This window comes from Engystomops pustulosus, chromosome 2 (assembly GCF_040894005.1).
Source record: "Engystomops pustulosus chromosome 2, aEngPut4.maternal, whole genome shotgun sequence".
In the NCBI taxonomy this organism is placed as follows: domain Eukaryota; kingdom Metazoa; phylum Chordata; class Amphibia; order Anura; family Leptodactylidae; genus Engystomops; species Engystomops pustulosus.
Window position 1 is genome coordinate 262,183,107 of NC_092412.1, and position 22,429 is coordinate 262,205,535.

General features: G+C 55.3%; 1 pseudogene; it reads right to left on the reverse strand.

The window, feature by feature from the left end:
- The window catches only part of LOC140119689 (protein mab-21-like 3), a 79,981-nt pseudogene that overhangs the window by 33,986 nt on the left and 23,566 nt on the right, over window positions 1–22,429 (reverse strand).

The following is a 22,429-nucleotide window of genomic DNA, read 5'->3' on the forward strand; positions in this document are numbered from 1 at the left end:
TGGTTGGAGAGGGAGAAGAGCAGGAGGCAGCAGATAGATCAGGGATGGGTGGAGAGGGTGAAGGGCAGGAGGCAGCAGATAGATCAGGGATGGTTGGAGAGGGAGAAGGGTAGGAGGCAGCAGATAGATCAGGGATGGTTGGAGAGGGTGAAGGGCAGGAGGCAGCAGATAGATCAGGGATGGTTGGAGAGGGTGAAGGGCAGGAGGCAGCACATAGATCAGGGATGGGTGGAGAGGATGAAGGGCAGGAGGCAGCACATAGATCAGGGATGGTTGGAGAGGGTGAAGGGCAGGAGGCAGCACATAGATCAGGGATGGTTGGAGAGGGGGCGAAGGGCAGAAGGCAGCAGATAGATCAGGGATGGTTGGAAAGGGTTAAGGGCAGGAGGCAGCAGATAGATGAGGGATGGTTGGAAAGGGTGAAGGGCAGGAGGCAGCAGATAGATCAGGGATGGTTGGAGAGGGGGCGAAGGGCAGAAGGCAGCAGATAGATCAGGGATGGTTGGAAAGGGTTAAGGGCAGGAGGCAGCAGATAGATGAGGGATGGTTGGAAAGGGTGAAGGGCAGGAGGCAGCAGATAGATCAGGGATGGTTGGAAAGGGTGAAGGGCAGGAGGCAGCAGATAGATCAGGGATGGTTGGAGAGGGTGAAGGGCAGGAGGCAGCACATAGATCAGGGATGGTTGGAGAGGGTGAAGGGCAGGAGGCAGCAGATAGATCAGGGATGGTTGGAGAGGGAGAAGAGCAGGAGACATCAGATAGACCAGAGATGGTTGGAGAGGGTGAAAGGCAGGATGCAGCAGATAGATCAGGGATGGTTGGAGAGGGAGAAGAGCAGGAGGCAGCAGATAGATCAGGGATGGGTGGAGAGGGAGAAGAACAGGAGACATCAGATAGACCAGGGATGGTTGGAGAGGGTGAAAGGCAGGATACAGCAGCTAGATCAGGGATGGTTGGAGAGGGAGAAGAGCAGGAGGCAGCAGATAGATCAGGGATGGGTGGAGAGGGAGAAGAACAGGAGACATCAGATAGACCAGGGATGGTTGGAGAGGGTGAAAGGCAGGATACAGCAGATAGATCAGGGATGGTTGGAGAGGGAGAAGAGCAGGAAGCAGCAGATAGATCAGGGATGGTTGGAGAGGAGGCGAAGGGCAGAAGGCAGCAGATAGATCAGGGATGGTTGGAGAGGAGGCGAAGGGCAGGAGGCAGCAGATAGATCAGGGATGGTTGGAGAGGGTGAAGGGCAGAAGGCAGCAGATAGATCAGGGATGGTTGGAGAGGTTGAAGGGCAGGAGGCAGCACATAGATCAGGGATGGTTGGAGAGGGTGAAGGACAGGAGGCAGCAGATAGATCAGGGATGGTTGGAGAGGGTGAAGGGCAGGAGGCAGCACATAGATAAGGGATGGGTGGAGAGGATGAAGGGCAGGAGGCAGCACATAGAACAGGGATGGTTGGAGAGGGTGAAGGGCAGGAGGCAGCACATATATCAGGGATGGTTGGAGAGGGGGCGAAGGGCAGAAGGCAGCAGATAGATCAGGGATGGTTGGAAAGGGTTAAGGGCAGGAGGCAGCAGATAGATCAGGGATGGTTGGAGAGGGTGAAGGGCAGGAGGCAGCAGATAGATCAGGGATGGTTGGAAAGGGTGAAGGGCAGGAGGCAGCAGATAGATCAGGGATGGTTGGAAAGGGTGAAGGGCAGGAGGCAGCAGATAGATCAGGGATGGTTGGAGAGGGTGAAGGGCAGGAGGCAGCAGATAGATCAGGGATGGTTGGAGAGGGTGAAAGGCAGGAGGCAGCACATAGATCAGGGATGGTTGGAGAGGGAGAAGAGCAGGAGGAAGCAGATAGATCAGGGATGGGTGGAGAGGGAGAAGAGCAGGAGACATCAGATAGACCAGGGATGGTTGGAGAGGGTGAACGGCAGGATACAGCAGATAGATCAGGGATGGTTGGAGAGGGAGAAGAGCAGGAAGCAGCAGATAGATCAGGGATGGTTGGAGAGGGGGCAAAGGGCAGAAGGCAGCAGATAGATCAGGGATGGTTGGAGAGGGTGAAGGGCAGGAGGCAGCAGATAGATCAGAGATGGTTGGAGAGGGTGAAGGGCAGAAGGCAGCAGATAGATCAGGGATGGTTGGAGAGGGTGAAGGGCAGGAGGCCGCAGATAGACCAGGGATGGTTGGAGAGGGTGAAAGGCAGGAGGCAGCATATAGATCAGGGATGGTTGGAGAGGACGAAGGGCAGGAGGCAGCAGATAGATCAGGGATGGTTGGAGAGGAAGAAGAGCAGCAGGCAGCAGATAGATCAGGGATGGTTGGAGAGGGTGAAGAGCAGGAGGCAGCAGGTAGATCAGAGATGGTTGGAGAGGGTGAACGGCAGGAGGCAGCAGATAGATCAGGGATAATTGGAGAGGGGGCGAAGGGCAGAAGGCAGCAGATAGATCAGGGATGGTTGGAGAGGGTGAAGGGCAGGAGGCAGCAGATAGATCAGGGATGGTTGGAGAGGGTGAAGGGCAGGAGGCAGCAGATAGATCAGGAATGGTTGGAGAGGGTGAAGGGCAGGAGGCAGCAGATAGACCAGGGATGGTTGGAGAGGGTGAAGGGCAGGAGGCAGCAGATAGACCAGGGATGGTTGGAGAGGGTGAAGGGTTGAAGGCAGCAGATAGATCAGGGATGGTTGGAGAGGGTGAAGGGCAGGAGGCAGTACATAGATCAGGGATGGTTGGAGAGGGGGCGAAGGGCAGGAGGCAGCAGATAGATCAGGGATGGTTGGAGAGGGTGAAGGGCAGGAGGCAGCAGATAGATCAGGGATGGTTGGAGAGGGAGAAGGGTAGGAGGCAGCAGATAGATCAGGGATGGTTGGAGAGGGTGAAGGGTAGGAGGCAGCAGATAGATCAGGGATGGTTGGAGAGGGTGAAGGGCAGGAGGCAGCACATAGATCAGGGATGGGTGGAGAGGATGAAGGGCAGGAGGCAGCACATAGATCAGGGATGGTTGGAGAGGGTGAAGGGCAGGAGGCAGCACATAGATCAGGGATGGTTGGAGAGGGGGCGAAGGGCAGAAGGCAGCAGATAGATCAGGGATGGTTGGAGAGGGTGAAGGGCAGGAGGCAGCAGATAGATCAGGGATGGTTGGAAAGGGTGAAGGGCAGGAGGCAGCAGATAGATCAGGGATGGTTGGAGAGGGTGAAGGGCAGGAGGCAGCAGATAGAACAGGGATGGTTGGAGAGGGTGAAGGGCAGGAGGCAGCACATAGATCAGGGATGGTTGGAGAGGGTGAAGGGCAGGAGGCAGCAGATAGATCAGGGATGGTTGGAGAGGGAGAAGAGCAGGAGACATCAGATAGACCAGAGATGGTTGGAGAGGGTGAAAGGCAGGATGCAGCAGATAGATCAGGGATGGTTGGAGAGGGAGAAGAGCAGGAGGCAGCAGATAGATCAGGGATGGGTGGAGAGGGAGAAGAACAGGAGACATCAGATAGACCAGGGATGGTTGGAGAGGGTGAAAGGCAGGATACAGCAGCTAGATCAGGGATGGTTGGAGAGGGAGAAGAGCAGGAGGCAGCAGATAGATCAGGGATGGGTGGAGAGGGAGAAGAACAGGAGACATCAGATAGACCAGGGATGGTTGGAGAGGGTGAAAGGCAGGATACAGCAGATAGATCAGGGATGGTTGGAGAGGGAGAAGAGCAGGAAGCAGCAGATAGATCAGGGATGGTTGGAGAGGGTGAAGGGCAGGAGGCAGCAGATAGACCAGGGATGGTTGGAGAGGGTGAAGGGCAGAAGGCAGCAGATAGATCAGGGATGGTTGGAGAGGGTGAAGGGCAGGAGGCAGCACATAGATCAGGGATGGTTGGAGAGGAGGCGAAGGGCAGAAGGCAGCAGATAGATCAGGGATGGTTGGAGAGGAGGCGAAGGGCAGGAGGCAGCAGATAGATCAGGGATGGTTGGAGAGGGTGAAGGGCAGAAGGCAGCAGATAGATCAGGGATGGTTGGAGAGGGTGAAGGGCAGGAGGCAGCACATAGATCAGGGATGGTTGGAGAGGGTGAAGGACAGGAGGCAGCAGATAGATCAGGGATGGTTGGAGAGGGTGAAGGGCAGGAGGCAGCACATAGATAAGGGATGGGTGGAGAGGATGAAGGGCAGGAGGCAGCACATAGAACAGGGATGGTTGGAGAGGGTGAAGGGCAGGAGGCAGCACATATATCAGGGATGGTTGGAGAGGGGGCGAAGGGCAGAAGGCAGCAGATAGATCAGGGATGGTTGGAAAGGGTTAAGGGCAGGAGGCAGCAGATAGATCAGGGATGGTTGGAAAGGGTGAAGGGCAGGAGGCAGCAGATAGATCAGGGATGGTTGGAAAGGGTGAAGGGCAGGAGGCAGCAGATAGATCAGGGATGGTTGGAGAGGGTGAAGGGCAGGAGGCAGCAGATAGATCAGGGATGGTTGGAGAGGGTGAAGAGCAGGAGGCAGCAGGTAGATCAGAGATGGTTGGAGAGGGGGCGAAGGGCAGAAGGCAGCAGATAGATCAGGGATGGTTGGAGAGGGAGAAGAGCAGGAAGCAGCAGATAGATCAGGGATGGTTGGAGAGGGGGCAAAGGGCAGATGGCAGCAGATAGATCAGGGATGGTTGGAGAGGGAGAAGAGCAGGAAGCAGCAGATAGACCAGGGATGGTTGGAAAGGGTGAAGGGCAGGAGGCAGCAGATAGATCAGGGATGGGTGGAGAGGGTGAAGGGCAGGAGGCAGCACATAGATCATGGATGGTTGGAGAGGGTGAAGGGCAGGAGGCAGCAGATAGATCAGTGATGGTTGGAGAGGGAGAAGAGCAGGAGGCAGCAGATAGATCAGGGATTGTTGGAGAGGGTGAAGGGCAGGAGGCAGCAGATAGACCAGGGATGGTTGGAGAGGGTGAAGGGCAGGAGGCAGCAGATAGACCAGGGATGGTTGGAGAGGGTGAAGGGAAGGAGGCAGCAGATAGACCAGGGATGGTTGGAGAGGGTGAAGGGCAGGAGGCAGCAGATAGATCAGGGATGGTTGGAGAGGGTGAAGAGCAGGAGGCAGCAGATAGATCAGGGATGGTTGGAGAGGGTGAAGGGCAGGAGGCAGCAGATAGATCAGGAATGGTTGGAGAGGGTGAAGGGCAGGAGGCAGCAGATAGATCAGGGATGGTTGGAGAGGGTGAAGGGCAGGAGGCAGCACATAGATCAGGGATGGTTGGAGAGGGTGAAGGGCAGGAGGCAGCAGATAGATCAGGGATGGTTGGAGAGGGTGAAGGGCAGGAGGCAGCAGATAGATCAGGAATAGTTGGAGAGGGTGAAGGGCAGAAGGCAGCACATAGACCAGGGATGGTTGGAGAGGGTGAAGGGCAGGAGGCAGCAGATAGACCAGGGATGGTTGGAGAGGGTGAAGGGCAGAAGGCAGCAGATAGATCAGGGATGGTTGGAGAGGGTGAAAGGCAGGAGGCAGTACATAGTTCAGGGATGGTTGGAGAGGGGGCGAAGGGCAGAAGGCAGCATATAGATCAGGGATGGTTGGAGAGGGTGAAGGGCAGAAGGCAGCATATAGATCAGGGATGGTTGGAGAGGGTGAAGGGCAGGATGCAGCAGATAGATCAGGGATGGTTGGAGAGGGTGAAGGGCAGGAGGCAGCAGATAGATCAGGGATGGTTGGAAAGGGTGAAGAGCAGGAGGCAGCATATAAATCAGGGATGGTTGGAGAGGGAGAAGAGCAGGAGGCGGCAGATAGATCAGGGATGGGTGGAGAGGGAGAAGAGCAGGAGACATCAGATAGACCAGGGATGGTTGGAGAGGGTGAAAGGCAGGATACAGCAGATAGATCAGGGATAGGTGGAGAGGGAGAAGAGCAGGAGACATCAGATAGACCAGGGATGGTTGGAGAGGGTGAAAGGCAGGATACAGCAGATAGATCAGGGATGGTTGGAGAGGGAGAAGAGCAGGAAGCAGTAGATAGACCAGGGATGGTTGGAGAGGGGGCAAAGGGCAGAAGGCAGCAGATAGATCAGGGATGGTTGGAGAGGGTGAAGGGCAGGAGGCACCAGATAGATCAGAGATGGTTGGAGAGGGTGAAGGGCAGAAGGCAGCAGATAGATCAGGGATGGTTGGAGAGGGTGAAGGGCAGGAGGCAGCAGATAGACCAGGGATGGTTGGAGAGGGTGAAAGGCAGAAGGCAGCATATAGATCAGGGATGGTTGGAGAGGACGAAGGGCAGGAGGCAGCAGATAGATCAGGGATGGTTGGAGAGGAAGAAGAGCAGCAGGCAGCAGATAGATCAGGGATGGTTGGAGAGGGTGAAGGGCAGGAGGCACCAGATAGATCAGAGATGGTTGGAGAGGGCGAAGGGCAGAAGGCAGCAGATAGATCAGGGATGGTTGGAGAGGGTGAAGGGCAGGAGGCAGCAGATAGACCAGGGATGGTTGGAGAGGGTGAAAGGCAGAAGGCAGCATATAGATCAGGGATGGTTGGAGAGGACGAAGGGCAGGAGGCAGCAGATAGATCAGGGATGGTTGGAGAGAGTGAAGAGCAGGAGGCAGCAGGTAGATCAGAGATGGTTGGAGAGGGGGCGAAGGCAGGAGGCAGCAGATAGATCAGGGATGGTTGGAGAGGGTGAAGGGCAGGAGGCAGCAGATAGACCAGGGATGGTTGGAGAGGGTGAAGGGCAGGAGGCAGCAGATAGACCAGGGATGGTTGGAGAGGGTGAAGGGCAGGAGGCAGCAGATAGACCAGGGGTGGTTGGAGAGGGTGAAGGGCAGGAGGCAGCAGATAGATCAGGGATGGTTGGAGAGGGTGAAGGGCAGGAGGCAGCAGATAGATCAGGGATGGTTGGAGAGGGAGAAGAGCAGGAGGCAGCAGATAGCTCAGGGATGGTTGGAGAGGGGGCGAAGGGCAGAAGGCAGCAGATAGATCAGGGATGGTTGGAGAGGGTGAAGGGCAGGAGGCAGCAGATAGATCAGGGATGGTTGGAGAGGGTGAAGGGCAGGAGGCAGCAGATAGACCAGGGACGGTTGGAGAGGGTGAAGGGCAGGAGGCAGCAGATAGACCAGGGATGGTTGGAGAGGGTGAAGGGCAGAAGTCAGCAGATAGATCAGGGATGGTTGGAGAGGGTGAAAGGCAGGAGGCAGCATATAGATCAGGGATGGTTGGAGAGGGAGAAGAGCAGGAGGCAGCAGATAGATCAGGGATGGTTGGAGAGGGTGAAGGGCAGGAAGCAGCAGATAGATCAGGGATGGTTGGAGAGGGTGAAGGGCAGGAGGCAGCAGATAGATCAGGGATGGTTGGAGAGGGAGAAGGGCAGGAGGCAGCAGATAGATCAGGGATGGTTGGAGAGGGTGAAGGGCAGGAGGCAGCAGATAGATCAGGGATGGTTGGAGAGGGTGAAGGGCAGGAGGCAGCAGATAGACCAGGGATGGTTGGAGATGGTGAAGGGCAGGAGGCAGCACATAGATCAGGGATGGGTGGAGAGGATGAAGGGCAGGAGGCAGCACATAGATCAGGGATGGTTGGAGAGGGTGAAGGGCAGGAGGCAGCACATAGATCAGGAATGGTTGGAGAGGGGGCGAAGGGCAGAAGGCAGCAGATAGATCAGGGATGGTTGGAAAGGGTTAAGGGCAGGAGGCAGCAGATAGACCAGGCATGGTTGGAGAGGGTGAAAGGCAGGAGGTAGCATATAGATCAGGGATGGTTGTAGAGGACGAAGGGCAGGAAGCAGCAGATAGATCAGGGATGGTTGGAGAGGAAGAAGAGCAGCAGGCAGCAGATAGATCAGGGATGGTTGGAGAGGGTGAAGGGCAGGAGGCAGCAGATAGATCAGGGATGGTTGGAGAGGGTGAAGGGCAGGAGGCAGCAGATAGATCAGGGATGGTTGGAGAGGGTGAAGGGCAGGAGGCAGCAGATAGATCAGGAATGGTTGGAGAGGGTGAAGGGCAGGAGGCAGCAGATAGATCAGGGATGGTTGGAGAGGGTGAAGGGCAGGAGGCAGCAGATAGATCAGGGATGGTTGGAGAGGATGAAGGGCAGGAGGCAGCAGATAGATCAGGGATGGGTGGAGAGGGTGAAGGGCAGGAGGCAGCACATAGATCAGGGATGGTTGGAGAGGGTGAAGGGCAGGAGGCAGCAGATAGATCAGGGATGGTTGGAGAGGGAGAAGAGCAGGTGGCAGCAGATAGATCAGGGATTGTTGGAGAGGGTGAAGGGCAGGAGGCAGCACATAGATCATGGATGGTTGGAGAGGGTGAAGGGCAGGAGGCAGCAGATAGATCAGTGATGGTTGGAGAGGGAGAAGAGCAGGAGGCAGCAGATAGATCAGGGATTGTTGGAGAGGGTGAAGGGCAGGAGGCAGCAGATAGACCAGGGATGGTTGGAGAGGGTGAAGGGCAGGAGGCAGCAGATAGACCAGGGATGGTTGGAGAGGGTGAAGGGCAGGAGGCAGCAGATAGATCAGGGATGGGTGGAGAGGGTGAAGGGCAGGAGGCAGCACATAGATCAGGGATGGTTGGAGAGGGTGAAGGGCAGGAGGCAGCAGATAGATCAGGGATGGTTGGAGAGGGAGAAGAGCAGGTGGCAGCAGATAGATCAGGGATTGTTGGAGAGGGTGAAGGGCAGGAGGCAGCAGATAGACCAGGGATGGTTGGAGAGGGTGAAGGGCAGGAGGCAGCAGATAGACCAGGGATGGTTGGAGAGGGTGAAGGGCAGAAGGCAGCAGATAGATCAGGGATGGTTGGAGAGGGTGAAGGGCAGGAGGCAGCATATAGACCAGGGATGGTTGGAGAGGGTGAAGGGCAGGAGGCAGCAGATAGATCAGGGATGGTTGGAGAGGGTGAAGGGCAGGAGGCAGCAGATAGATCAGGGATGGTTGGAGAGGGTGAAGGGCAGGAGGCAGCACATAGATCAGGGATGGTTGGAGAGGGTGAAGGGCAGGAGGCAGCAGATAGATCAGGGATGGTTGGAGATGGTGAAGGGCAGGAGGCAGCACATAGATCAGGGATGGGTGGAGAGGATGAAGGGCAGGAGGCAGCACATAGATCAGGGATGGTTGGAGAGGGTGAAGGGCAGGAGGCAGCACATAGATCAGGGATGGTTGGAGAGGGGGCGAAGGGCAGAAGGCAGCAGATAGATCAGGGATGGTTGGAAAGGGTTAAGGGCAGGAGGCAGCAGATGGATCAGGGATGGTTGGAAAGGGTGAAGGGCAGGAGGCAGCAGATAGATCAGGGATGGTTGGAAAGGGTGAAGGGCAGGAGGCAGCAGATAGATCAGGGATGGTTGGAGAGGGTGAAGGGCAGGAGGCAGCAGATAGATCAGGGATGGTTGGAGAGGGTGAAGGACAGGAGGCAGCAGATAGATCAGGGATGGTTGGAGAGGATGAAGGGCAGGAGGCAGCACATAGATCAGGGATGGTTGGAGAGGGTGAAGGGCAGGAGGCAGCAGATAGACCAGGGATGGTTGGAGAGGGTGAAGGGCAGAAGGCAGCAGATAGATCAGGGATGGTTGGAGAGGGTGAAGGGCAGGAGGCAGCAAATAGATCAGGGATGGTTGGAGAGGGTGAAGGGCAGGAGGCAGCAGATAGATCAGGGATGGTTGGAGAGGGTGAAGGGCAGGAGGCAGCAGATAGATCAGGGATGGTTGGAGAGGGTGAAGGGCAGGAGGCAGCAAATAGATAAGGGATGGTTGGAGAGGGTGAAGGGCAGGAGGCAGCAGATAGACCAGGGATGGTTGGAGAGGGTGAAGGGCAGGAGGCAGCATATAGATCAGGGATGGTTGGAGAGGGAGAAGAGCAGGAGGCAGCAGATATATCAGGGATGGTTGGAGATGGTGAAGGGCAGGAGGCAGCACATAGATCAGGGATGGGTGGAGAGGGTGAAGGGCAGGAGGCAGCACATAGATCATGGATGGTTGGAGAGGGTGAAGGGCAGGAGGCAGCAGATAGATCAGTGATGGTTGGAGAGGGAGAAGAGCAGGAGGCAGCAGATAGATCAGGGATTGTTGGAGAGGGTGAAGGGCAGGAGGCAGCAGATAGACCAGGGATGGTTGGAGAGGGTGAAGGGCAGGAGGCAGCAGATAGACCAGGGATGGTTGGAGAGGGTGAAGGGAAGGAGGCAGCAGATAGACCAGGGATGGTTGGAGAGGGTGAAGGGCAGGAGGCAGCAGATAGATCAGGGATGGTTGGAGAGGGTGAAGGGCAGGAGGCAGCAGATAGATCAGGGATGGTTGGAGAGGGTGAAGGGCAGGAGGCAGCAGATAGATCAGGAATAGTTGGAGAGGGTGAAGGGCAGAAGGCAGCACATAGACCAGGGATGGTTGGAGAGGGTGAAGGGCAGGAGGCAGCAGATAGACCAGGGATGGTTGGAGAGGGTGAAGGGCAGAAGGCAGCAGATAGATCAGGGATGGTTGGAGAGGGTGAAAGGCAGGAGGCAGTACATAGTTCAGGGATGGTTGGAGAGGGGGCGAAGGGCAGAAGGCAGCAGATAGATCAGGGATGGTTGGAGAGGGTGAAGGGCAGAAGGCAGCATATAGATCAGGGATGGTTGGAGAGGGTGAAGGGCAGGATGCAGCAGACAGATCAGGGATGGTTGGAGAGGGTGAAGGGCAGGAGGCAGCAGATAGATCAGGGATGGTTGGAGAGGGTGAAGGGCAGGAGGCAGCAGATAGATCAGGGATGGTTGGAGAGGGTGAAGGGCAGGAGGCAGCAGATAGATCAGGGATGGTTGGAGAGGGTGAAGGGCAGGAGGCAGCAGATAGATCAGGAATGGTTGGAGAGGGTGAAGGGCAGGAGGCAGCAGATAGATCAGGGATGGTTGGAGAGGGTGAAGGGCAGGAGGCAGCAGATAGATCAGGGATGGTTGGAGAGGATGAAGGGCAGGATACAGCAGATAGATCAGGGATGGGTGGAGAGGGTGAAGGGCAGGAGGCAGCAGATAGATCAGGGATGGTTGGAGAGGGTGAAGGGCAGGAGGCAGCAGATAGATCAGGGATGGTTGGAGAGGGTGAAGGGCAGGAGGCAGCAGATAGATCAGGGATGGTTGGAGAGGGTGAAGGGCAGGAGGCAGCAAATAGATAAGGGATGGTTGGAGAGGGAGAAGAGCAGGAGGCAGCAGATAGATCAGGGATTGTTGGAGAGGGTGAAGGGCAGGAGGCAGCAGATAGACCAGGGATGGTTGGAGAGGGTGAAGGGCAGGAGGCAGCAGATAGACCAGGGATGGTTGGAGAGGGTGAAGGGCAGGAGGCAGCATATAGATCAGGGATGGTTGGAGAGGGAGAAGAGCAGGAGGCAGCAGATATATCAGGGATGGTTGGAGATGGTGAAGGGCAGCAGGCAGCACATAGATCAGGGATGGGTGGAGAGGATGAAGGGCAGGAGGCAGCACATAGATCAGGGATGGTTGGAGAGGGGGCGAAGGGCAGAAGGCAGCAGATAGACCAGGGATGGTTGGAAAGGGTGAAGGGCAGGAGGCAGCAGATAGATCAGGGATGGTTGGAAAGGGTGAAGGGCAGGAGGCAGCAGATAGATCAGGGATGGTTGGAGAGGGTGAAGGGCAGGAGGCAGCAGATAGATCAGGGATGGTTGGAGAGGGTGAAGGGCAGGAGGCAGCAGATAGAACAGGGATGGTTGGAGAGGGTGAAGGGCAGGAGGCAGCACATAGATCAGGGATGGTTGGAGAGGGAGAAGAGCAGGAGGCAGCAGATAGATCAGGGATGGGTGGAGAGGGAGAAGAGCAGGAGACATCAGATAGACCAGGGATGGTTGGAGAGGGTGAAAGGCAGGATGCAGCAGATAGATCAGGGATGGTTGGAGAGGGAGAAGAGCAGGAGGCAGCAGATAGATCAGGGATGGGTGGAGAGGGAGAAGAACAGGAGACATCAGATAGACCAGGGATGGTTGGAGAGGGTGAAAGGCAGGATACAGCAGATAGATCAGGGATGGTTGGAGAGGGAGAAGAGCAGGAAGCAGCAGATAGATCAGGGATGGTTGGAGAGGGTGAAGGGCAGGAGGCAGCATATAGATCAGGGATGGTTGGAGAGGGAGAAGAGCAGGAGGCAGCAGATATATCAGGGATGGTTGGAGATGGTGAAGGGCAGCAGGCAGCACATAGATCAGGGATGGGTGGAGAGGATGAAGGGCAGGAGGCAGCACATAGATCAGGGATGGTTGGAGAGGGGGCGAAGGGCAGAAGGCAGCAGATAGACCAGGGATGGTTGGAAAGGGTGAAGGGCAGGAGGCAGCAGATAGATCAGGGATGGTTGGAAAGGGTGAAGGGCAGGAGGCAGCAGATAGATCAGGGATGGTTGGAGAGGGTGAAGGGCAGGAGGCAGCAGATAGATCAGGGATGGTTGGAGAGGGTGAAGGGCAGGAGGCAGCAGATAGAACAGGGATGGTTGGAGAGGGTGAAGGGCAGGAGGCAGCACATAGATCAGGGATGGTTGGAGAGGGAGAAGAGCAGGAGGCAGCAGATAGATCAGGGATGGGTGGAGAGGGAGAAGAGCAGGAGACATCAGATAGACCAGGGATGGTTGGAGAGGGTGAAAGGCAGGATGCAGCAGATAGATCAGGGATGGTTGGAGAGGGAGAAGAGCAGGAGGCAGCAGATAGATCAGGGATGGGTGGAGAGGGAGAAGAACAGGAGACATCAGATAGACCAGGGATGGTTGGAGAGGGTGAAAGGCAGGATACAGCAGATAGATCAGGGATGGTTGGAGAGGGAGAAGAGCAGGAAGCAGCAGATAGATCAGGGATGGTTGGAGAGGGTGAAGGGCAGGAGGCACCAGATAGATCAGAGATGGTTGGAGAGGGTGAAGGGCAGAAGGCAGCAGATAGATCAGGGATGGTTGGAGAGGGTGAAGGGCAGGAGGCAGCAGATAGACCAGGCATGGTTGGAGAGGGTGAAAGGCAGGAGGTAGCATATAGATCAGGGATGGTTGTAGAGGACGAAGGGCAGGAAGCAGCAGATAGATCAGGGATGGTTGGAGAGGAAGAAGAGCAGCAGGCAGCAGATAGATCAGGGATGGTTGGAGAGGGTGAAGGGCAGGAGGCAGCAGATAGATCAGGGATGGTTGGAGAGGGTGAAGGGCAGGAGGCAGCAGATAGATCAGGGATGGTTGGAGAGGGTGAAGGGCAGGAGGCAGCAGATAGATCAGGAATGGTTGGAGAGGGTGAAGGGCAGGAGGCAGCAGATAGATCAGGGATGGTTGGAGAGGGTGAAGGGCAGGAGGCAGCAGATAGATCAGGGATGGTTGGAGAGGATGAAGGGCAGGAGGCAGCACATAGATCAGGGATGGTTGGAGAGGGTGAAGGGCAGGAGGCAGCAGATAGATCAGGGATGGTTGGAGAGGGAGAAGAGCAGGAGGCAGCAGATAGATCAGGGATTGTTGGAGAGGGTGAAGGGCAGGAGGCAGCAGATAGACCAGGGATGGTTGGAGAGGGTGAAGGGCAGGAGGCAGCAGATAGACCAGGGATGGTTGGAGAGGGTGAAGGGCAGAAGGCAGCAGATAGATCAGGGATGGTTGGAGAGGGTGAAGGGCAGGAGGCAGCATATAGACCAGGGATGGTTGGAGAGGGAGAAGAGCAGGAGGCAGCAGATAGATCAGGGATGGTTGGAGAGGGTGAAGGGCAGGAGGCAGCAAATAGATCAGGGATGGTTGGAGAGGGTGAAGGGCAGGAGGCAGCAGATAGATCAGGGATGGTTGGAGAGGGTGAAGGGCAGGAGGCAGCAGATAGATCAGGGATGGTTGGAGAGGGTGAAGGACAGGAGGCAGCAGATAGATCAGGGATGGTTGGAGAGGATGAAGGGCAGGAGGCAGCACATAGATCAGGGATGGTTGGAGAGGGTGAAGGGCAGGAGGCAGCAGATAGATCAGGGATGGTTGGAGAGGGTGAAGGGCAGGAGGCAGCACATAGATAAGGGATGGTTGGAGAGGGAGAAGAGCAGGAGGCAGCAGATAGATCAGGGATTGTTGGAGAGGGTGAAGGGCAGGAGGCAGCAGATAGACCAGGGATGGTTGGAGAGGGTGAAGGGCAGGAGGCAGCAGATAGACCAGGGATGGTTGGAGAGGGTGAAGGGCAGAAGGCAGCAGATAGATCAGGGATGGTTGGAGAGGGGGCAAAGGGCAGAAGGCAGCAGATAGATCAGGGATGGTTGGAGAGGGTGAAGGGCAGGAGGCAGCATATAGATCAGGGATGGTTGGAGAGGGAGAAGAGCAGGAGGCAGCAGATATATCAGGGATGGTTGGAGAGGGGGCGAAGGGCAGAAGGCAGCAGATAGATCAGGGATGGTTAGAGAGGGTGAAGGGCAGGAGGCAGCAGATAGATCAGGGATGGTTGGAGAGGGTGAAGGGCAGGAGGCAGCACATAGATCAGGGATGGTTGGAGAGGGTGAAGCATAGGGGGTAGGGGCTGCAGACATATCAATGGAGGATGAAGAGGATGAAGTAGGGTTTATTATATCTGGAGGTCCCTTCACCTTAGACATTGATTGCACATTTGGGAATAGTATATGAGATATAAGGTTCATCCTTATCCAGGCTACACTTACTCAAGGGTTGTAGGGTTTTTCACTCATTCAAGGATTGTACACTCACACAAGGGTTGTACCGTATTGATGAGGAAATTATGTAGCTCTTCCTCTGTGATCCCCTTCATCTTCAGCTCCTGGTGCAGCTCCTGGTGTCCCCACGGCCAGTTCTCTACTCATGATCCCCTGGTGAGCCACTCTGGGCAGCAGTCTCCTGGGATAAGTGCACTAATCAATGCCAGAGCCTGGGGCACCTCCCTCATGTTCCAGCTTGTTGACGCTACAATGCCCTTGTCATCTATGTATTTACTATAAACATCCAACACAATCATTGTTTTACCGCTCCCCTCCCCACGCTCCAGCACCCATGACCTGGACATGTTGCAGTCAAGTTCTCCTTGACATAGGTTTATAAAAAATTGTGTAGTGGGGAGGGGGGCAGATTTTCTATGGAAATTAACAGTTTATACAGATTTTACTTTAATTCTGTGATTGGTTCTTTAATTTTACTGCAGTACCCAATATGATGAGGATCACCAACCTGAGCAGGCTACTGTATGTACACCCAGACACTGCAGTCCCTTGTTTGTTGAGAACACCTTCCTTATTACAAGTTGGTTACAGGTAGATCCATGGTTAAAGGTAGGTAGATCGGTGAGGACACCTTCCTGGTTAAAGGTAGATCGGTGAGGACACCTTCCTGGTTAAAGGTAGATTGGTGAGGAGACCTTCCTGGTTACATGTACATCGATGAAGACAACTTCACGGTTGCAGGTAGATCGGTGAGGACACTTTCCTGGTTACATGTACATCGATGAAGACACCTTCACGGTTGCAGGTAGATCGGTGAGGACACCTTCCTGGTTACATGTACATCGATGAAGACAACTTCACGGTTGCAGGTAGATCGGTGAGGACACTTTCCTGGTTACATGTACATCGATGAAAACACCTTCACGGTTGCAGGTAGATCGGTGAGGACACCTTCCTGGTTACATGTACATCGATGAAGACAACTTCACGGTTGCAGGTAGATGGGTGAGGACACCTTCCTTATTGCAGGTAGATCGGTGAGGACACCTTCCTGGTTAAAGGTAGATCCGTGAGGGCAGCTTCCTGGTTACATGTACATCGATGAAGACACCTTCACGGTTGCAGGTAGATCGGTGAGGTTGTTCTAGATTCCATCTGTGAGGTCACTTCTGTTAAGAGACTTCAGGTTCGGTAATAAGAGAAGTCGGAAGAGTCACCACTCCCTTCACGTCTCTGCATTTGAAGATGATGTTATCCAAAAACAATCTGTTTTGAGACTTTACTGAATAAAGGAACAATTCGCCTCAGCTCTTTGCTTTTTGTTGCTTATAAGAGGACATTTACATACGAATTTCATTTATTTTGCTTTTAATGGATGAAAAGTGTTTTTGCAATCAAATAGTTCCACCAGCTGAGGTCACAGAAGGGTTCATCATCCTTCTTCTGTTACTTCTCCTGAACATCATGTGGAAAAGAAATGCAGCTTGGGCTATTGAGAATTAAACCAGAGAGTCATCCATGGCAAAGGCAGGAGCTAAGAACTGCCTCTACAACCCTCTACAGACCCCTCCGAAGGTTATGAGACAAAATGGTGTTCAGGCGGAAGTGGGAGCCCTAATAACATTGGACTGGTGATTTGTCATAGGGGAGAACATGGAGGAAGATAGCAGTCCTGTCCTTAGAGACATATCCTGCCATTGGGAGACTGTCTGAGATTATGAAAGGATGCTGTAATATTTGAACTGGAAGCTGTAATGGATGGTACAGCCCCACCTGCACGGAGACCCACAGTGGTCTATCAGATGACTAAATCCATAAGACTGAACCTCACACAGTAACAGTTCATCACTAAATACCAGTTAGTTCTCTCTACAGGATAATACATTTCTGGTATGTGTAAGGAGAGAATGTATGTAACCACCAAGGTGTCCTAAGACTGTGTGCCACCAAAGAAGTGTCCTAGACTACATCCAAGACTGCTTCCCTTCAAAGTGGTGTCCAAGACGGCATCCAACCTCCAAGGTGTCCTAGACTGGGTCCCACCAAAGAAGTGTCCTAGACTACATCCAAGACTGCGTCCCTTCAAAGTGGTGTCCAAGACGGCATCCAACCTCCAAGGTGTCCTAGACTGCGTCCCAGCAAAGAAATGTCCTAGACTACATCCAAGACTGCGTCCCTTCAAAGTGGTGTCCAAGACGGCATCCAACCTCCAAGGTGTCCTAGACTGCGTCCCACCAAAGAAGTGTCCTAGACTACATCCAAGACTGCGTCCCTTCAAAGTGGTGTCCAAGACGGCATCCAACCTCCAAGGTGTCCTAGACTGGGTCCCACCAAAGAAGTGTCCTAGACTACATCCAAGACTGTGTCCCTTCAAAGTGGTGTCCAAGACGGCATCCAACCTCCAAGGTGTCCTAGACTGCGTCCCACCAAAGAAATGTCCTAGACTACATGCAAGACTGCGTCCCTTCAAAGTGGTGTCCAAGACGGCATCCAACCTCCAAGGTGTCCTAGACTGCGTCCCACCAAAGAAATGTCCTAGACTACATCCAAGACTGCGTCCCTTCAAAGTGGTGTCCAAGACGGCATCTAACCTCCAAGGTGTCCTAGACTGCGTCCCACCAAAGAAATGTCCTAGACTACATCCAAGACTGCGTCCCTTCAAAGTGGTGTCCAAGACGGCATCTAACCTCCAAGGTGTCCTAGACTGCGTCCCACCAAAGAAGTGTCCTAGACTACATCCAAGACTGCGTCCCTTCAAAGTGGTGTCCAAGACGGCATCTAACCTCCAAGGTGTCCTAGACTGCGTCCCACCAAAGAAATGTCCTAGACTACATCCAAGACTGCGTCCCTTCAAAGTGGTGTCCAAGACGGCATCTAACCTCCAAGGTGTCCTAGACTGCGTCCCACCAAAGAAATGTCCTAGACTACATCCAAGACTGCGTCCCTTCAAAGTGGTGTCCAAGACACTTTTGGATACAGTCCTGATCAAACATGCAGCTGAGAACATAGAAGTCTTGGATAAGCACCGACTATCACTACCACCAAAACCCAACATTTCTGAAAATGTCTGTCCAAAGTAAGGCTCTTTATTTCTATGTCTTCTCCTCTGCCCATGATGATGGGGTTCCTTATGGACTAGCCCTAGGTCTTGTCCTATTTCCCTTGGTGTCGGGGATCCTTAGTGCTCAGCCCGAGGTCTGGAAATAGCCAAATGTTTTATTGGGGTTCCCTCTTACAAACAGACCTCCCCTGTGCTGCACCTCCTCCCTCATCTCCAGGTAACTCCCTGCCTCTGCTTTGTCCAAAGATCAAAAGGTCATATCCTCCATAACCTGAATCTTTTGCTCTCATGTCTAACACTTTGGTCCTATCACATCATCATGACTGATGTTCACTACTTTTCACAATCAGATGTACAGGGGGGCAGAGGCTCCATGGCATATTACATAATGATAGGCGAGTCATGTCCATAAAATCCCCCGTATAAGCACAAGATACAGGAAAACAAGAACTCTCTGCATTTTTTAAACTTTATTTACTTTATAAAAGTAATGTAATACAATAAAGTATATAAATCTTCACTGTGAGGGCGTGGCCTGCAGGTCACATGGTTTATCACCACTCACCATAAAACACAAAAAACAAGGCAAAATGGTGTTTTCTGTTCATTTCCCCAAAATAATTCCAAAAGTTCCTTACAAAAGGAGAGAATAAAAACCGCTCCTCCTGTGAAAACCAAGACCCCGTTACAGAAACAGTAAAACTACGGCACCAGGAAAATGATAACCTGGGTTAAACTGTGCAGTAAGTGGTCACATGACCGAGGCTGATGACAGCTGAGGGTTTGTTTTTATAGCAACAAACATTAAAACGTTTATAAACATTGCGATGGGGAGAGGAAGAAGAGAGGGGGCAAGAGCAGAGGAAGAAGAGAGGGGGCAAGAGCAGAGGAAGAAGAGAGGGGGCAAGAGCAGAGGAAGAAGAGAGGGGGCAAGAGCAGAGGAAGAAGAGAGGGGGCAAGAGCAGAGGAAGAAGAGGGGGCAAGAGCAGAGGAAGAGGAGAGGGGGCAAGAGCAGAGGAAGAAGAGAGGGGGCAAGAGCAGTGGAAGAAGAGAGGGGGCAAGAGCAGAGGAAGAGAGGGCAGGGGCAGAGGTAGAGGAGAGAGGGCAGGAGCAGAGGAAGAGGAGAGAGGGCAGGAGCAGAGGAAGAGGAGAGAGGGCAGGAGAAGTGGAGAGAGAGCAGAGAAAGAGGAGAGGGGGAAAAAGGGGAGAAGGAGAGGACGGGAGGGGCAACAGCAGAGGAATAGTACAAAAGACAGGTGAGGAGGACAAGGGGCAGGAGTAGGGGTTGTGATGCTCTGTGCAGGTAGAAACACGCAAGGCAGGGATCAGGCAGCTGCAGTACAAGTCACTTATGTGGCCACGCGTTGCAGAGGAGGAGCGTCCTGTACAGAAGTGCAAAAACCTGTGTCACAGGTTTCCCACAGTCACTTTGTATGTTATAACTTGTTACATGAAATAAGATGCGCCATCACAGGATGTATGTAACACAGCACCCACCACCAGGCTACAACCCTCGAGACCAGCACCACCAGAGGAATACAACACAAGAGAAGACAAAGTGCAAAATGTGGCGCCAGTGGATAGCGGGACAGAGCCAGGGGAGCGTCCGAGGAGAGGCCAGAGCCAGGGGAGCGTCCGAGGAGAGGCCAGAGCCAGGGGAGCGTCCGAGGAGAGGCCAGAGCCAGGGGAGCGTCCGAGGAGAGGCCAGAGCCAGGGGAGCGACCGGGGACAGGCCAGAGCCAGGGGAGCGACCGGGGACAGGCCAGAGCCAGGGGAGCGTCCGGGGACAGGCCAGAGCCAGGGGAGCGTCCGAGGAGAGGCCAGAGCCAGGGGAGCGTCCGAGGAGAGGCCAGAGCCAGGGGAGCGTCCGAGGAGAGGCCAGAGCCAGGGGAGCGACCGGGGACAGGCCAGAGCCAGGGGAGCGTCCGGGGACAGGCCAGAGCCAGGGGAGCGTCCGAGGAGAGGCCAGAGCCAGGGGAGCGTCCGAGGAGAGGCCAGAGCCAGGGGAGCGTCCGAGGAGAGGCCAGAGCCAGGGGAGCGTCCGAGGAGAGGCCAGAGCCAGGGGAGCGACCGGGGACAGGCCAGAGCCAGGGGAGCGTCCCAGGAGAGGCCAGAGCCAGGGGAGCGACCGGGGACAGGCCAGAGCCAGGGGAGCGACCGGGGACAGGCCAGAGCCAGGGGAGCGACCGGGGACAGGACAGAGCCAGGGGAGCGACCGGGGACAGGCCAGAGCCAGGGGAGCGTCCCAGGAGAGGCCAGAGCCAGGGGAGCGTCCCAGGAGAGGCCAGAGCCAGGGGAGCGTCCCAGGAGAGGCCAGAGCCAGGGGAGCGTCCCAGGAGAGGCCAGAGCCAGGGGAGCGTCCCAGGAGAGGCCAGAGCCAGGGGAGCGTCCCAGGAGAGGCCAGAGCCAGGGGAGTGTCCCAGGAGAGGCCAGAGCCAGGGGAGCGTCCCAGGAGAGGCCAGAGCCAGGGGAGCGTCCCAGGAGAGGCCATACACAGGGGAGGGTCCGAGGAGAGGCCAGAGCCAGGGGAGCGGGACAGCGACGGAAGAGAGGCCGGAGCCCGGGGAGCGTCCGAGGAGAAGCTAGAACCAAGGGGGGTGTCCGAGGAGAGGCCAGAGCCAGGGGAGCGTCCGAGCTAGACCCAGGGGAGCGGGATAGCGACAGAAAAGAGGCGGGAGCCAGAGGAGCAAAGGAGAGGCCAGAGCCAGGGGAGCGGGACAGTGACAGAGGGGTGGCCAGAGCCAGGAGAACAGGCAGCTGTGAGTGTGGTCTTGCGTCATCTGGAGAACCTGCACCCCAAGGCTATCCCCTCCATATTCCAGTGTTCCTCTGTATCTAGAGGCATGTGGTCAGAGCTCTTCCTCCTCCTCGCTGGAGATATTTGCTATGTTTCTGGGTTCACTCTAAAGAGATTGGAGAGAAGTGACAGAGGCATCAGGGGTCCAGAATAACACAATGACCTGGAGAAACACTTTCTACACCCCAAAGTTACAGCAGGAATCAGCCGTGCGTGTCCCTGCTATCCATCCGTCTCCCCTGTAGTCCCATAACTACAGGGGAGGTAGAACTCCACCTGTGACTTACCCTGGGTGACTACAACCGTTATCCCATTTTGCCTCATCCATCAAGGCCCCTCTTGTTGCACCTCTGACCTCCCTGATATCGGGGAATGAGGAGAAGTGATGTCTCGGAGGCCTTGCTCTCATATATGTAGCCTAATATTCAGCTCCATCCATAGGGGTCATATGTCCCTAGCATCCTCTGACCTGTGCCGTGTCCTCGCTCAGCAGACATGACTCCTCCTCCAGGGGGCGGTACGTGGACGCCTGCAGGTCACTCAGAGTCTCCGGCAGAGGACAGTGCAGAGTCTCAGGTAACAGGAGGCTGAGGAGTCCAGCGCTGATCCCCGAGGAACCAAACACCACATACGGGAGAGACCAGTGGACGGAGCGCTGCGGAGAGACATCAGCCGTCACTAATATCCATCACTCAGCACCGGGATCAAGAGAATATAATAGACACGAACCAGGCCAGGAACAAAGGGAGCGATGATTCCTCCAAAACGAGAGACCATAGAACAGACGCCCATCCCCACGTTCCTGCAAATACATAAAATCCCATGATGCACCAGGAGGCGGAACTGTGAACAGACAGTGACCAGATAAAAGCCGTACCCCATAGTGACCCAGTGGTGGCCAGGCACAAGCCCAGCCCATAATGACCCCATAGTGGGTGGGTACAAGACGAACCCCATAGTGCACAGGTACAAGCCGTACCTGATAGTGGTGGGATACAGCTCTGATGTATAGATATAGACAATGTTAAATGCGGCGCTTATACAGAGCTTCCCCAGCAGCGATAACGTCTGACTATTCAACCAGCGCCCCCAACCTGTAAGGAGAGAACACAACATCAGAGGGGAGCAGGAGGGCTCAGCAGGCTCGCACTAAGCCAGGGTTACACCGCCTGCAGCCTACCCGAGCACAGTCATCACTGATTGGTGCAGGAGGTGGGATAATGGCGAGTACATCTGACAAGTCCTCACCTCTCCCGGTATCTCCTAACGCTGGTCATATATTTCACCATTAGGACGCAGGGCAGTGCAGTGCTCAGAGCGAGAGGCGAAGGACAGGGCAGCTGTTACTGGGGTCTCCCAGTACTATTATCATCTTTCCAGCACCATTATCGTCTGCTCTGGAGACCCCGGCGCTATCATCGTCTGCTCTGGAGACCCCGGCGCTATCATCGTCTGCTCTGCGGACCCCGGCGCTATCATCGTCTGCTCTGCGGACCCCGGCGCTATCATCGTCTGCTCTGCGGACCCCGGCGCTATCATCGTCTGCTCTGGAGACCCCGGCGCTATCATCGTCTGCTCTGGAGACCCCGGCGCTATCATCGTCTGCTCTGCGGACCCCGGCGCTATCATCGTCTGCTCTGCGGACCCCGGCGCTATCATCGTCTGCTCTGCGGACCCCGGCGCTATCATCGTCTGCTCTGGAGACCCCGGCGCTATCATCGTCTGCTCTGGAGACCCCGGCGCTATCATCGTCTGCTCTGCGGACCCCGGCGCTATCATCGTCTGCTCTGCGGACCCCGGCGCTATCATCGTCTGCTCTGGAGACCCCGGCGCTATCATCGTCTGCTCTGGAGACCCCAGCGCTATCATCGTCTGCTCTGCGGACCCCGGCGCTATCATCGTCTGCTCTGCGGACCCCGGCGCTATCATCGTCTGCTCTGGGGACCCCGGCGCTATCATCGTCTGCTCTGCGGACCCCGGCGCTATCATCGTCTGCTCTGCGGACCCCGGCGCTATCATCGTCTGCTC